Source organism: Notechis scutatus, chromosome 4, assembly GCF_049901735.1.
Source record: "Notechis scutatus isolate UNSWTSFEM ecotype Mainland chromosome 4, rNotScu1.2, whole genome shotgun sequence".
Lineage (NCBI taxonomy): Eukaryota > Metazoa > Chordata > Lepidosauria > Squamata > Elapidae > Notechis > Notechis scutatus.
The window spans coordinates 114,977,941-114,995,297 of record NC_142012.1 but is presented as its reverse complement, the minus strand read 5'-3'; the positions used below and the strand labels follow the sequence as shown (position 1 = coordinate 114,995,297).

At 34.4% G+C, this 17,357-nt stretch overlaps 1 protein-coding gene and 1 pseudogene across 4 annotated transcripts in view; both read left to right on the top strand.

Moving 5' to 3' along the window:
- ATRNL1 (attractin like 1) overlaps window positions 1-17,357 on the top strand; it is a 530,678-nt gene that overhangs the window by 298,077 nt on the left and 215,244 nt on the right. The window lies entirely within an intron of this gene.
- On the top strand, window positions 8,294-16,986 carry LOC148130872 (uncharacterized; annotated as a pseudogene).

The following is a 17,357-nucleotide window of genomic DNA, read 5'->3' as shown; positions in this document are numbered from 1 at the left end:
ATGTTTCCCCTGGTGGCACATGTCACAAAAATTCAGGAAATACAGTCTTTAAACATGCCTTATTAAAATCACCAGTTATTATGTGAGCCCCATCAGGATAAGCCTTAAGTTGTTTATTTATTGTAATATGCAAATATGCAAGTGAGTACTAATATTTTCATCAGGAGGTATGTAAACAGCTGTAAAAATCACCACTGTCAGTTCTCTAGGTAGATAGAAGGGTCTGCACATGACTGTCATCACCTCTAAATCAGGAGAGCAGTATCTGTTTATAACACAGCTGTTGGTGCACCAGTTATTATGAAGGTATAAACAAAGTCCACCTCCTTTAGTCTTACCAGAGTCCTTATTACAGTCTTGTCGGTGGATGGTATGACATGCCAGTTGTAGTGAGGCATTGAGAATAGCTGAGTGAAGCCAGCTCTCTGTAATAACTATCACACAGCAGTCCTTTATCATGTGATTGCTTGCTGCCATCAGATTAATCTCATCCATTTTATTGAGGAGTGACCGAGCATTTGAGAGAAAGATACTTGGCAATGGTGGTTTGTGTGGCTGTCTTTTTAAGAGAGTTAAAACTCCTCCTCCGCCTTGTCTCTCTGCGCCGCCTGAGCCGTTTAAATGATCCCATTACAATCCATGGAGATCCTGGTGGTCTTGCTATGTCCTCGGGAATACTGTGAGTCCTCTGAAAATCCAACACAATAGCTCTAGCAGTTAATAGTTATTGCCAACATGTCCCCAATTCATAGGTTGCTCTTAATCAAGATATTGTGGACTCTAAAGTACACTGTTCACCAGCAGTTAAATCAAAACTGAATAGTGATATTTTCTTACAAATTGATTGCTTTTTTAAATCATTGCTTATCCTAATACCATCTGTGTGAGAAATAATGTTTGATCAGTAGAGCATTATCAGTGTAAATAAATGTGGTTATGGGTAAGAGGAAGGTAATTAAATCATTATTTATATTGGTGCAGTTATACTGAATTAAACAGAACAATATTAACATTAGTAGTCCTTGAATCATTCATCTTTAAAAGGGTATTATTAAAACAGAAGGGATAAAATGTAATCTTTCTTCAGTATCAGTTAACATATTAAGCCTTATTCATTAAATCCATATTTCTGATATGCATTATGTCATAATTATCATGAACTTTTATTATCTTTGCCAAATTATCCTTGCTATTCTTTGACTGATTTAAGCTGGACAGATTTTTTCATTTCATGCTACACAAAAAAAGCAATTCATTAGTGCTTCTAATAACAGTTGAAATCTGTCAACCATAATAAATGGTGACCTATTTACAATATGGTTCAGAGAGTTCTCAGTACCTAAATTTGGGTTGAAATGGTCATGCCATCCAGAAAACTAAGCTCAAAATTTTATTGAAGCTAAAATTTAAACTGGAACAATGAATTTAATTGGGCACTGGTTAGTAAGCAAATAATATGAGGAAAATCTATATAGTTAGAAGTCTATAAAGCCTAATGAAGCTACTTTCCACATATTCAGGAATCGTTAGGCATAACATTTTAAATCTAGCTATAATCAATTGCTGTACTAAGCCATATTACCTTGCAGATTGCATAGAATATCTAATTTAAAATTGCTTATGTTAGCACTTTGCTGAGATGAATTTCTTGTTACTGTTGCAATCTTCTCATATAAAGTGTTTTTGTTTTCCCTTGGATATATTTATTTTTGGTGTTTCAAAGGGATTAGGCCACGCTCTCTTACTCAGATGATATGTCTGCATTTGCATAAAGTTATACATAAAACATTTAATGACACTAGCTTGAATTCATAGAATGTTTTCAAACACTAAAGTAAATCATTAGTCTGCTGTGTATCTGAAACTAAAAGCCTTTCATATTTGGAATTGAGAGCAAAAGAGATGCTTTTCTACATAAAAAAGCATAAAGCTGGGTTGAGCGAATCTCTCGCAGAAGAGGTATAATTCACAGAGGGGCAAGAACAATTATCAAAATGACCCAGTGTTTTTAAGTGTCACTTTCTCAACCATCAAAGCAAGAATCAAAGCAATTGATCCAAGAAGGTGTAACTAGACTGCATGTTTTTGATGATGATTCTCAGCCATCCTAGTAGAATTGTCTGGCAGGTGAGTCATGGCAACTAGATTATTTTTTTATTGGTTTGAAATGTTGCTTATCCAAAAACACTCCTTCAGTCTCTGAACCAAGTTGGTTAGGGGAATCTGAGTAGGTAGAGAGTCATTGGAACCTCCTAAGAATTTTAAGAGTTGGTACATTCCGACAACTAATCAACTTATACAGACAGAAGAAGCTGCTTGGATAAGCAGAAAAACTTGTGACTGGAATAAAATGTACAACAGAGATCAAGGGGAACAGTTATTCTGCAAAGGATAAAGTTAAATTGGAAAACATGGTGAATATTGCCTACTTTTGTCAGATAACAAACAAAAAGGAAGGAATAAGAATGATAACTGCCTTTGACACTGAAGCCTGGCAACTTAAAAGAACCATAAGTGCTGAAGATACGCATGCCCAAGAGTAGAACAAGGCTGCAATTCACTTGGATTTAAGGCATCTCAGTATCTAGTGAAAATAATTTTACAACATTTTTCTTCTTTAAATTCTCTTTCAGTTTGACCTTTCTATACAATAGTGGTTTTGGCTTTCTTCCAGTAGAATATTCCAATGTGTTTATCCCTTTTGCACTCAGAACAAAGATTTTATTGGCGAGTTACTCTGATCTCAAATGATTTTCTTCTCTCTTTATGAAAAGGTCATTGTATGTGAATATGAATTCTATAATTTTGCCTCTGGAAAAGATTGATTCATCAACATCCATTTAATGTTAACAGAACAGAAATACTGGTTAATGTGGTATACTCTTGAAATGAAGTTTATAGATTTTGCAGTATTTATCAATTGTTATTCCTTCATTTGACATGTACTACAAAGGCATGCCCATTTCTACTCAAAATTGATGGGGTTTCAGTAGTTTAATTTACATATCTGTCATTGGTAGTTAACTTATCAAGCTATTGTACTAAGAGTAAGCTAAGATATTTTTGTACTGTTCCCTTCCCTATTTTGATAGAATATCGGAAAGATCAGTCCTTCCACATTTGCCTTAGCAAATCCAAAATGTAAACTCCATTATCTGTCCCTATTAGATATACAACCTTCAGGAGCTGAATTATAGGTATGATATATCCCTTTCTGTACTAATTCTATGGTTATGATTCTCCTTCTTAAGAAGGATTAGAATCTTTCAGTGTTTGCCATGGTTTACTTGGACTAATTCTTTGTTTACTGTATTGTTTTGTTATTTAATTGGTGGTTTCAAATTAATACCATTGGGATCTCAGGGACTGGGAAAGTCAAGTCATATATATATACTGTAAATAATAACATTTGCTTTGTTAGGTTATTTGGATTTAGATGGACCACAGTGAAGAATGTAATTCATGCCATGTGTTAACGACTATTACAAGTGCCTTTATTTGCTGTTACAAGGATTATTTGATTCCTTTGAAAAGAATCTGAAGGCCACTCTTCATTTAACCAATAACTGAAATATCAATCTTCTGAAACTTTACTTGCCTGCCCTGATACTAGACCCACATATGATTGTTCAGGATGTAACCTTTAGCTTGCTTATTGTAGGTAGCACCCCATCCACTTAAAGAAGAACCATTTATAATTAATGCACATACAACTACCAATCTGTAAATTCAGGTTTAGATTTATTGAACATAATCTATTCTACTAGCTTTGCATTAAACATTCTTTCTATTCAGCTTGCCAATAAGCATTCTCTGTATTATTTAAATGTTGCACTGCTGTGGTTTTTGTTTATTTCACATTTGCAAAACTTGTGAATCTACTGCATTACTATAATATCTAAATAACTAAAAATATATGTATGCAGAATTGCAAATATGTACAGTATTTGCTTATAATAATCCTGTAAAGGTGATATATAATTATACCAGCACAAATTACCCAAACAAGCTGAATTTCCTTTCAAGCAACATTTCTATTTACTTCAACCTCAATCAGAAAATGACTACAAAATAACGGAATCTCTATATAAAAGAATTGGCTAGTAGAAAATTCCCCAAAGATAATTTTGTTTGACTAATGTGTATGGATTTCCAGATGGTATCTAACATGTTCATGATCTTGAATAAAGAATTATAACTTATCCTTATTAAAAAAATATTTTCACAAGTAATTTTACATTGTATAAGCTAAGAATTAAAAGGTAAATTATCAGTTAATGAAGATTCTGGAATAATTGTTTGCATTTAATGTATTAAAGCACAGTGATTAGCATTTTAATCTCTCTCTCTCTCTCTCTCTCTCTCTTTCTCTCTCTCTCTCTCTCTCTCTCTCTCTCGTGTGTGTGTGTGTGTGTGTGTGTGTGTGTGTGTGTGTATGGTATTCAGCTTTGTTCGGGTATTTTCCCACGTTATTATAGTTGTGCAACTTTGGAGGCACAACTGTGGTGACGTGGGAAAATACCTGAGCAAAACTGAATACCACACACACACACACACACACACACACACACACACACATACATACAGTATTTGTTTTCTAAAGTTTTCATGGGTATCTATATGTATGGTATTCAGCTTTGTTCGGGTATTTTCCCACGTCATTATAGTTGTGCTTTTAAAGAGATTACTGTTCCTAACTATGCTGAAGTTTTAAAAATTCGCTCTATGTGTTCTTTTTTTTAAGGCCCTTCAACCTGACATAATAGATTAGGCCATCAGTTTCTCTTCATTTTCCCATCTTGAGTTTCTGGCTGAAAATAGTGAAGGCAATTTTTCCTAGTGACAGATGGCTGGTTTCTCTGTCTACAGGACAAAGGTTGTTCTAGTTATATAATTTTGCTCCTGAGCTTGGAATATTGGGTTCACGTAGATCGAAAATATCATATGATTATGTGAACAGTAAAGAGGTATATGAAGAAATATTTTATTACTGGCAGATGCTTCTGAAAAGATCACTCAAAATTAATGAAATTGAATAGATAACAAAATATTGTAAACAGAAACTTGTAGGAGTAGCAATTCTCTCATGTTTACTATCTCAGGTATCCAAGGGAGGAATATTTTGCAGCTTATTTGCTATCTATTTCTGGTAGGTCTTATCTTACCAAAATAAAACAATTTCGAGTATTGTTTTGTGTCAGTAGCCAATAACATGCAATAGCAGATTCAAAGTGTGAAATTATTTATTCATGCTTAGTTAAATTTAACTACAACATGAAATAAGTGATTACCTGTTTTGGATATAATTTCATAATCAAGACTCCGAAGGTAATTTGAAGTACTGTGCTAATTAATCTTTATTTCCAGCCTTCCTTAATTATTCTTGCCAGATGGTGCTTTATTTACATTATTGCTTAGGGCTTCCAGCTGAGGCTGTTTGATTGTTGAAGAAAAATATTTGATGGCACCATAAGATAACTGTAATTGAATTGTTAGGTATGTTAGAACATTTGAGCCTTCTGTCTCTGCTTTAGCCTCAGCTGGGAAATAAGTTTGTTAACAAAGTGCTTTGGCATCTCAGGCAACTTCAATGATATGTAGAAATATGCATTGGAAAAACAGGAATGAACTATAGTGCAAGCCCACATCCTGGGGTTTATTACCTCTTTAAGAGACAAAAGTGCAACTAATCAATTACTTACCAGGACATGATTTTCAGAAAGGATATTTTGAACAACATAGACTATAAAATCTTAAATTACTTGTATTACTGTAGACACTGCAGCCAGATACAGTGTACAGCTTTTTGTTTATAATTCTAGTAAGATGCTGCTAATAAAATAGGTTATAGGCATTTTCCATAAGACCAGCACTTATAAATTTCAATCTTTTTGGCTGTACTTCAGTAGTAGGTGCTGGTCAAAAACAGTAATTTTACTGAATGAGGTTTTGAAAACTCTGAACAAATGGTCAGTATTGCAAATAATTGGAAAAGGAAATCATGTTAATCCTGTCAACCTCTACTTTTTCAGCTTTCTAAAGAATGCTTTGCTTCCAATTTTGGAAAATTACAATTGAATGTGAACTTTACTTGATATGCTTTATGTAGTTTAATGTAGCAGAATATTGATATGCTCAGTCTTAAAAAATTAGAATTTGACTTTTTCAAAAAGCAGACTATCTGGTATGAAATACAAAATAATTTTTGGATAAGAACCGGAGATATAAGTGGAGTAGACAAAACAGAATTGGAATAGTGGCCTTTGTCCTTAGTTCCAATGGATTCATTAGATTTGATTGATTAATATGTCTATATATTTGATATGCATGGTTGTGCGTACATATCAAAAAAGCAGGTCCATTATTTTGCAACAGTTCCATCTACAGAAATCTGTTCAATCTATTCATAATGTGCAATTCATTTGGAGACAGACCTTGGCACCATAGTCTAGTTCATTTCTTAACGTTCATGAATCCTGATACATAATCAGAAAAGAATATGAGTGATAGAAAGAATATAAGAAAACTATCATTTTGATTTGTGATTGACATACAAAAGGAAGCCAAGACAAAAATGCTATCCATACATTTGTATATCTTTTGTATAATGAATCCTTAGCATATTGCAGACAATGCTGAGGATTCATGATCTTACAAACCTATTGTGCTGACACAAGTACAAGCCTGATGCTATCACTATCTTCCTTAGTTAGGAAAGCAAACTTATTTTATAAGACTTTAAGGGCTACCAAAGCAGGGTAAGTGGAGGCAGGCTACTTATTTCACTTCAGTGTTTGTTATGATACATTGCATTTTGGGCCTTGAAAACAGTGGCCACTTGGATGTACTTAAAGCACCTGTTTGGTTTTTCTTTAACATTCTATTATATCTGGGAGAGCTGGGATTACAATAGTTGAGAGAAGCAGTTGTGTGTCATCTTGTTTAATGATTGTTTGACTCAATGGCTCAAAAATTTATTCAAATATTGCAGTTCTAATTTTGATCATATATTAAGGAATATCTGTATCAATTTAGGCTCCTTCTCCTGGCATTTTAAGTTCTTCACATAGGAACAACTGCATATCCCCATGGTTTATTGATTTCTTAGTGTCTGTGCAAACAACAAAGCTATTATTGTAGTTACCTTTATTCATTGAATTGTAACTTCTATTAAAAGATGGGATTTGGTTTAGGGAAATCAACTGCTTTTGGCTTTTCCATTACAGACTGTGTTAATTTAATTTAAAAAAATATTAAAATGATGTTATTTAATATTCTATTATAGTGAAAGACTTATTATGATGATGATGACTGAACAATAATTGGACTGTGTTCAGAGGTGGTATTCAGCAGGTTCTTACCAGTTCAGGAGAACTGGTAGTGGAAATTTTGAGTAGTTTGGAGCAGTGGTTCTTACCATTTTTGAAAGAATCAACCCCTTGAGCCATTGAGGAAGTTATCATCACCCCCTTCCCCAGCATAACCTCTCAATCACAACACAGGGAAATAATTCTTCAATTTATGCAAACACGTTTTTTTGTTTTCTTTAAAATTGTTGTCAGGACATATCGATGCAAATAATTTATTTCCAGTCTTTTTCCCTTATCTCAACTGTGTGAAAAATTCTGATGCCACCCATCACTTTACTCCCAAACTTTGTGATACATGTATTTCATTATTATCTTATTTATTCAAGACACTTAAATGCAATGACCACTGAAAACAAAATTCAATTGTAAGAAAATGAAATGTCCCCCCCCCCCAAAACAGTAACATTTAATGATTTAATTACAAGTGAATTTTAAGATGCAAAAAGAAATATAAAAAGGGCATAAGAACAAACTGCAATGCAGGAACTAAGAATTTCAAGACGAAAACTCTGAAACTAAATTAAGATTCAAGGAAAAAATATATTCATGCACACTGTAAAAAGGGTTAAAAAAGACACAAAGAAAATTTTTACAGAAGGAAAGCAACAAAAATCAGAATGACAATTTTAATGCCTAAACTGAAGAAAAAAAATATATCTACACAAAAAGTTTACACAAAGAGCACAAAAAAATTGAAACCATAAAACCAAGAAACCAAAATATAATATCAAAGTGGAGTGCACGCTAAAAAAGTACTATACAAAGAGACACATAAAATGTTTTACAGAGCACAAGAATTCGAAAATGAAGCTGAAAACTCAAATTGGAATGTGAAATCCAATGCAAGCAAATACAACGATAAGAGCTGAGACAATTATTAACGAAGAAAATATATGTACACAAAAAGCAAAAAAAGAACATCAATGGCTGCCTTGTGCTTGGTGAGCTGATGCCAATTTCTTGATGTCTGGAACCATTTTTGTTAATCTCATTCTTAAATCGCCGCGCTCAGTGTTCTTCAACAGTCCGGAAGCCTTCATCGCTTCATTTGAAAATGTTTTCTCACAAAGAAGACAAAATGGAAGCTGTACCTTGGAAGGAGATGGAATGAATTCCAATTTTAGGTATTCCATTGAATATTGGCGACACTTCCTCTTCTCGGCCATGTTGAGAGGTCTTCGAAATGAAAGGCACTAACTGCAAATTAAATTCTCGACTGCACTGGAACACTATAAAATACAAGTGGATGTCGATAAACCTAGTTTCAACAGTTACATTGACATCACAGGGGACAGCCACTCAGCATGCAACGTTTCAAAAGAAGCGCTCACCCCTCCATCACTGCCCATTCTGGCTAATGGCGTGCCACTTTATGGGTAGAGTGATAGAGGCTGCTGCACAATGTGCATGAAGATGTGCGATGTGTATTCACATATGTACGGCATTCTGTACTGAAGCTAGCTGGAGGAACATTTTAAAACACAGTTCAATCCACTAATAGCGAGCGATCTGATGTTTTTGTACAACAGATATACAGCGGTTCACTATATGAAAAAAGTCTCAAAAGTGTCCTCAAAACTTCTCGCTCCATCACCCCCCTCCATTCCTTCGCCCCCACATTGCCCCTTTTCATTTCATCGCCCCCCTGAAAAATGAAATCGCCCCCTGGGGGGGGGGCGATATTGCCCAGGTTAAGAACCACTGGTTTGGAAAACCAGCAAATACCACCTCTGACTGGAGATTTTATAGTATCCTTCCCCTGCCATGCCCAACAAGCCACACCCACAGAACTGGTAGTAAGAAAATTGAATCCCACCACTGGCTGTGTTTCATAGAGGTTTACAGATACCAAATATTTTTATGAGTAGAGTACATTATGCTGGTCACTGTTTTTTATTTGGCTGTATTGTATGTTACTTTGTTGAGGTTTTTATGCCAACTTTATTTTGTCTTGGTTTGTTGTGTTTGAGGAATAACTTGACTTTAATTAGATGTTGTATTTTATGTTGCATATGATATACTGTAGTTTGTACAATATACATTGTAATTTCAGTTATAGGCCTGGAATTAAAATTTTACTATTATTACTAACAAACTGAAGTATAAGAACATGGATATTATCTTTGCTAAGTAAACATTAATGTGTGGTAATATAATTTTTTATTTTTCTGTGGTTTAACAAACAAATGTAGCATTAAAAAACTCTAAAATTGCTATCAGAAAAGTAAGGAAGTCCTTGAAGAAAAAAGTAATCATTGTCATTTTTATCATGGGGAAAAAGGAGCAGTAAATTTGTTTGAAATAATTTGTTTGCATTAAAAATTCATTTTCCTTGTGTTATGAGATATATGCAAAAGTACCGAAGTATACCATTGAATAAATATTATTCTTTGGATCTTATATAAAATTATAGCTGTTTCCTCCCTTCTTTCCTTCCTTCATCCCTCCCTCTCTCCCTCTCTCCCTCCATCCATTCACCCAATCAACCACCCACTCATTCGTTTATCTTGTATACCCCCTACTCCTACAGGATATATTTCCTATAACTTTTCAGTTATATATATCCTCTTTTTTTACTTGTGTACTTTGCCTTTTCTTGTTATGAATTTTAAAGGTGCAGATTATTTATCTCCCTCAATTTATTATGTTTAGCATGGACAAAAAAACAAATGCCTGGATAATTCCTAAAATTAAATCCATAACACATTCTATTCTTAACACAACAATAACATATTTGCTTCGTATTGAATTATTTGCTGACAATATATATCTAATCAAAGTTAAGCTGGGCAGCTCATTAGAAAAATGGAACCGAGTCAGAGAGACACAAAACAATATAAATATAGGATTTCCGGTTTGAGCTTCTTCGGCGACAGACCGAAACTTTGTCTCTCCGAGGCTTCAATCCGTGCTCGCTGCTGGAGCACCCCGAGCTGGCTGGTTTGGGGGCTAAGCCACCCTGTAGAGGTGGTAAAGAGGGGGGAGACTGCCTGCAGGGTTGAGGAGAGCTGCATCTCTCCTCCCCAGCTGGCCATTATTCCCTTTTCCAAAGGCGGTTGTAGCAGTGGTCAGAAATGGCCACCACAAAGAAGAACTCGACCGGAAAAGAATGTGCAGGAGGAAGATAAGAAGAGAAAGTTTTGGTTGACTGGGTCAAACAGCAAAAGCAACAAATAAGGTACCCTGGAATTTAAACTTAACAACATTGTTCCAAAAGAAGATTTTGAAGCTGCGAAGGAGAGAGAGAAGGGAAAGGATTAGGTTTTTTTTCTTCCCTTCCTTATACTGACAGCTAAGAGACTTAAGCAAGAAACTGAAAAAAAAATCCACTTTGACATTAATAGGCATCTAAGCTGAAAATAAAAGTCAAAGGGATAAATAAAGATTTCTGGACATTTAAAAGTTTTTAAAAGCTGGAAAGGAGAAAAAAAAAGAATAGAAGGGCAGGATCTGGAAAAATGGAGGAGACTGCCTGGAATTAAGGAATGGAACTGTAATTAAAAGAAACTTACAGTGAAATTTTAACAAGATTCCTCAAAGATACATTTTAATGGAAACTTAATGGTAACAAAATAATAGAACCCCAGAAAGAGAAAGTGGAAAAAAGAAGCAAGTAGAAACAGCCTTGGATTATTTGGATTACTTGGTATTTTTGGTTTTTGCATCTAGATGACTAAAATTAACTGGGTGGTTGTTTAAAAGTTTTTAAAATGGTATCACTCTTAGAAGAACTGAAAACGGAACTTAAAAAATGGAAAGAAGATGCACAAGAAGGGAGAAGTTCTCTTGGCTTCGTGTTTCAATTCTTAGAAATGGAGATCTGGAACTATGAGAAGCAACAAGAAATGCTTGCAGAACAAGAAGATTGGGACAAAGAAGAAGCCATCTTTAATGATCAAATAATTTTAAATGGGGGGAAAAAAGAAAAGGGGGGAAAGAGAATGAAAGGTATAAGATTAGAAAAAACAACCAAAAAGAAGAACAATTTGAAAGATAAGTATAATATTAGAAAGCAACAGAAGAGGGGATTACAGATGAGAGAGTTAGAAGTAGAGACGAGGGGGTAAAAAGGGGAGGGAGAAGAAGAGGGGGAAGAAGGCAAGGAAAAGAAGTTGTAAAAGACAGAAACAAGAAATGGAGAAACAGGGAAAAGATATAAGGATTGCAACCATAAGTTTGTTTAGAGATAATGGATGAAAATTTAATTGTAAAAGGAATTCTGCAAAGGTACATAAGATAGCTTTGTTATATTACAAATAGAAATAACTTTAGAAAATATGATGGTGGATAAAATATTTATTGTAATGTAGTGGGATGTTTGTTAATAAATAAATGAATTAAAATGATTGAGAGAATTAAAAGGGAACATTTTTAATTATTAGTAATGATTTATAAAAACATAAGTGAGAAATATGAGGAAAAAAAGAATTAACTATGGAAAGTTTATAAGTGTTCCCAAGGAAGTATGATATTCAATTGAAAAGAAATGTTAAAGATGTTAAGATTTTAATGCATATTAATGATAGAATGAATTGGAATGGAATGTGTTTTATTTACATATATATATATATATATTTTTCTTTTTAAGAATATAGTGTCTATTTTAAGAATGTACCAAGCAGAATTCGATTGGAAGTTATGTATTATATTGAATGCTATAATCTTAAAGCTATACATTGAAGCTTAAATAAGAGCTTGAATGGATAAAATTAAAGGATATAAAGGTGTCATACTCTAATTGGTAAGTACAGGGAAAAATTTGTTTAATAAGAAAAGATAATGTGAAATTGTAACAGGACAGACAAAAGTATAAATATAATGATTTGAATTGAGATAATCAAAACAAAGTTGAGAAAATTAGAAGAGGGGAAAAACTAGGTAAAAAATATAAAATGGTAATAAGATATGGAATAGAATATAAAAATGAGCATGAAATTGAGTGTTGTGTCTGTATGAAGAAGTGATAACCTGGGACCATGCTATTTTCAAAAAAGATGTTTTATTTGTATTTTGTTTTTGTGAAAACCCAAATAAAATTTTCAAAGAAAACAACAATATAAATATATCAGGTACTCTTTGTTCAGAAGCTTATAGCTCAGTGATGTTTCAAAAGCAAAAAAAAAACCTGCTTTATTATTAAAGGACCAGCATTGTTGAAGATGACTGTGAAGGGATAAAAAAACAAACAAATAATTTATATCCTGTGCTATAGTTGCATTAGATTTGAAATCTCTCTGTTTTGTTGTATTTTAAGATTTGCCCCCACAATGATTCTAAAAATATAAGTAGCATCACATTCTCTATTGAATGAAAATACATTTGTAGGATAAAAAGTGCTCCTGTTAGATATCTTTCTTATTTTTGAATCAGATGTTAAAGTCCCAGTTCTGCTCTTCCTGTCTCCTACTAAAGATAGACCTCAACTTGATAGGTTGTGTAAACTTTGATTATCAACAAATTTAAATTCAGCCTCTTTGTTTTTTATAGCCTGATTTCCAGAAAAGAGAATTGTGAAGTTTTGCATATAGTATTCCTAGTATTAGATTTGTTAATATCCAAAATTCATTCACAGTCTAAATCTTGAAACATAAAACTTCTTTATATTGCTTGCGTTTTTAAATTGCAGTTTGAATTTAATCATATCCCAATGACCTATAGTTTGTTACCAATATTAATGGGAATTTCATGTTTCTGAAAATATAGTAAATACCATTTGGTTGGCATCCTGCCTTTTGCAATTTAAATACATACATACATACATACATACATACATACATACATACATACATACATACATACATACATACACCATATAACACCATGAAAGAAATTTAATTTAACACAAGGCAGTTTTATATACTTGGAAAGCAAGACAGTACTACCATATGGCTTTCTCAGGCTTGGGTGCCATTTGGTAGTACTGTCTTGCTTTCCAGGTATATGATAAAACTAGCCTTGTGTTGAATTAGATTTCTTTCATGGTGTTTTGTATAATGGTTCCCAATTAATAATTTGAAGCTATAGTGTATTTTTTTCAAAGGCATGCATAATCTAATATGTCCAACACTTATTCCTCAATTTCTGGTGTCTTCTAGATAGCTTAGGACTCTGATTCTCAATCCTTGATAATTTTAGGAATTGTGGTTATACAAGGTTGAGGAGGAATGATAAACATTGTAATTAGCTGGCTAAAAATCAGCTAAGTATAAAAGGAGCATGAGTTTGCTTCAGTTTTTTAATGGCAGAGTTGCATGCAATATTGAAGAATAGATGTCTGGAAAACAGATTTCATCAAACAGGGCAATGGACAAAGTTTTACTTTCTATTATTTAATGGGCCATCAATTAATTTGGTGGAATTTACCCAGTTTATAAGACTTCTATTTTAAGAAGACTTTCTCTTCCCCAAACCCCAAAAACTTTAACCTTAGACTGTCTACTATTGACCTCACCCCTTTCCTAAGAGGTCTGTAGGGGCGTGCATAAGCGCACCAACGTGCCTACCGTCCCTGTCCTATTGTTTCTCTTATTACTGGTGTACATTCTATTTTCTGGAGCTGCAGTCAGCAGCCTTTTTACAGGCTATTTTGAATCATATTCAAAATCTTCAACTAAAAAAAAAGAAATAGATAAAATCAAATGTGCCAAGATTTCAATAATGTCAACTTGGATATGAAAATATTGCAAGACATCATGTAAAATTTCTGTATGAATTTTTACAATGTGAGATCTGAAATATTCTTTGAAAAAACGAACAATTTTTAATTTAACTTTGGAAATGTTGACATTATTTTATAGTTGTCCTTATATCTCTGGCTGTCTGGGCCAAAGTTGTCATATCATTTATCCTTTCAAACATTAAGAATAGCTATTTTATTATATCTTATGTCAGGGCTCCAACAAATCCCCCTCATTCAAAGCAAAAGTCCTCGAGCTGCATCTCAGAAAAAATAAATTGGTTTATTAGAACTTGCCATGCTGGTGCATTGCTGGGTGTAGCCAGTACTAAATCGCATCACACATTTCCCCCTTGACCCTGGTCTTTCCCCCACTCCCTGGATGTGACTCCTCCAATAGGACACATCAGTCTCCAAGAGTCATCCATCATGCTCTCCAGTAACCTTCTTATACTCCGACAACTTTGGGCTGCTGAGTTGATATCTAGGCATTTCAAAAATGCCTTGTTTTCTACCACTCCCTTTCTCTGGCAGCTAAAAAGACCAAAGGAGTATCTTTTTAGTTGACATTCAGCTCCCCTCACTTCCTGAAAGGTGACCTGTACAACACAAGAAGAAAACATATTTATTACAGGTATAGAACTTAGGGTTGCAAACCCCTCCCAGGTTTGGTTGGGTTTTGTGCATGGAACTTCGTCACAAGGCAATCAGCTTGGACGTTCCTACGCTTTACCCAAGATGCCTCTGACATCTTACTTATTTTTATTTATTTGATTTGTCAATCGCTTACAAGATGATAGGTATAAGTATAAACATAGTTATGAATACATGAAATGGATACATATAAGAAAAATAAAAAGAATCAATAGGACAGGGACAGTAGACACGTTGGTACACTTATGCACTTATCACTCTTTCTGCTGAACATATCCATCAGTTGCTTTTTATTTCATTTGGACACCATCTTTCACAATTCCTATGAACTTGAATCAGTTTCTCATTATTCTTCTTAAGCCCTACATTATAGAGTGACAAAAATCCTCAGAATTTTTGGGTTTGGACCTGATATTTTTTTACAGGTCATTACATTCAAAGCTCCAGAGTCAATAGTTTTGGAGTTTATCATTGCTGTATGGTATATCTGTAGCTTATGTATTTTATAACCCAAGAACAATGGAACAAACAGTTCAATTCCTTTATACTGTGGTATCACTGAATATCAAGTTTAAGGCACAAATACATGAAATTAGGCACTAGTGGCCGTAGCAGTAGCAATAGCAGCAGTGGTGTGTGCTAATGAGGCCATATTATGAATTATTGGGCCTGAACAAATTCAGGTTATTTGATCTTTTAAATTCTAGGAATAATTAGAGAGTAGATAATTTTATTAGCATTTTAATATATTCTAATATCTAATATATTCTAATGAAGTACTGCCTGTCTCCCATAATATTTGGCCAATTAAATCATGCAGAGTTGGCATGCCGCGAGATTAAAGAATGTCATAGACACACCCAGAAGTGTATCTTCTCTATAGAAGCACTTGCTCTCCAGAATGAAGTTACCCTTGAGATCTGAATGGCTTCAATTCTGTCGTTTAGAAAAGTCATAAAGATCTGGCTCTTTGCCTATAAGCCTTCAGAGATGGAAAGTGAGACCTCTCACTTCATTGTCCATGTCACTTTTTCTCTTGTCCAAGAATACCTCGGTCACTAAATGTTCTTGAATCTGTAACTTTTTAATACAAATCCCAGCTTTTAATTTATTTATGAAAGATAATGCATTTGCCTTGATATTAAGTATAGGTTGTTTAAGATGAGGAATTTGGATTAGTGGTGCTCAAGGTGTCATGTCTATCAGGATCACTTCTTGTGGGAAAACTGAAGAAATGAACTGTAGCATAGCATAGCATAGCATAGCATAGCATAGCATAGCATAGCATAGCATAGCATAGCATAGCATAGCATAGCATAGCATAGCATAGCATAGCAAGCATAGAATTAGTTATTGGCCAAGTGTGGTTGGATACCCAAGGAATTTGTCTTTGGTGCACATGCTCTCAGTGTGCATAAAAAGAGAAAAATACATTCATCAAGAATCATAAGATACAACACTTAGTGATAGTCATAGGTTACTAATAAACAATCAAATCATACTAGGAAACAAATAAAACAATATAAATTGTAGAGATACAAGCAACAAGGTTATAGACATAAGTGGGAGGAGTTAGGTAAAAGGAAGGATAACAATAACAATAGTGTCTGACCAATGGAATACTGAAGAAAGAGACAGAAGGCCTGATTCTTGCATCCCAAGAACAAGCCATCAGAACAAATACAATGAAAGCCAGAATAGAAAAATCTGCTGATGATCCCAAATGCAGACTCTGCAAAGAAGTGGATGAAACCATCGATCACATACTGAGCTGTTGTAAGACAATCGTTCAAACTGACTACAAACATCGTCACAACACAGTCGCCCAGATGGTCCACTGGAACTTGTGTCACAACTACCATCTTCCTGTAACACAGAACTGATGGGATTATAAGCCTGAAAAAGTGGTCGAAAATGAGCATGCAAAACTATTGTGGGACTTCCGAATACAGACTGCTAAACTTTTGGAACATAATACCCCAGATATCACAATTGTGGAGAAGAAAAAAGTGTGGATTGTCAACATTGCCATACCTGGTGACAGCAGAATCGATGAGAAACAACTTGAAAAAAATCACCAGATATCAGGATTTGAGAATCAAACTGCAGAGGCACTGGCATAAACCAGTGCAGGTGATTCCAGTGGTACTCAGCACACTGGGTGCTGTGCCTAAAGACCTAGGCAAGCACTTAAAAACAATTGGTGCTGACAAAATCACCATTGGTCAGCTGCAGAAGGCCACCTTACTGGGATCTGCTCACATAACCCGCCAATACATCACGTAGTCCTAAGCGCTTGGGAAATGTTCGACTAGTGATTTGTGATGCAAAACCCAGCATAGTCATTTCGTTTGCTGTGTACACCATTGTTTTTTGTGTATAATAATACAGTCTTGATAAATAGTTTGACAGTGTTGTGGTAATTAGTTGTTTAGCAGAGTAATGGCATTCGGGGAAAAACTGTCCTTGTGTCTAGTTGTTCTGGTGTGCAGTGCCCTATAGCGTCGTTTTGAGGATAGAAGTTGAAACAATTTATGTCCAGGATGTGAGGGGTCCTCAATGGAAGGCAGGTTGGTAGCAATTGTTTTTTCTGCAGTTATGGTCTTTTTGTAGAATTTCCAGAAATAGTTTATTATAATATTTTAGCAAGGTAATGC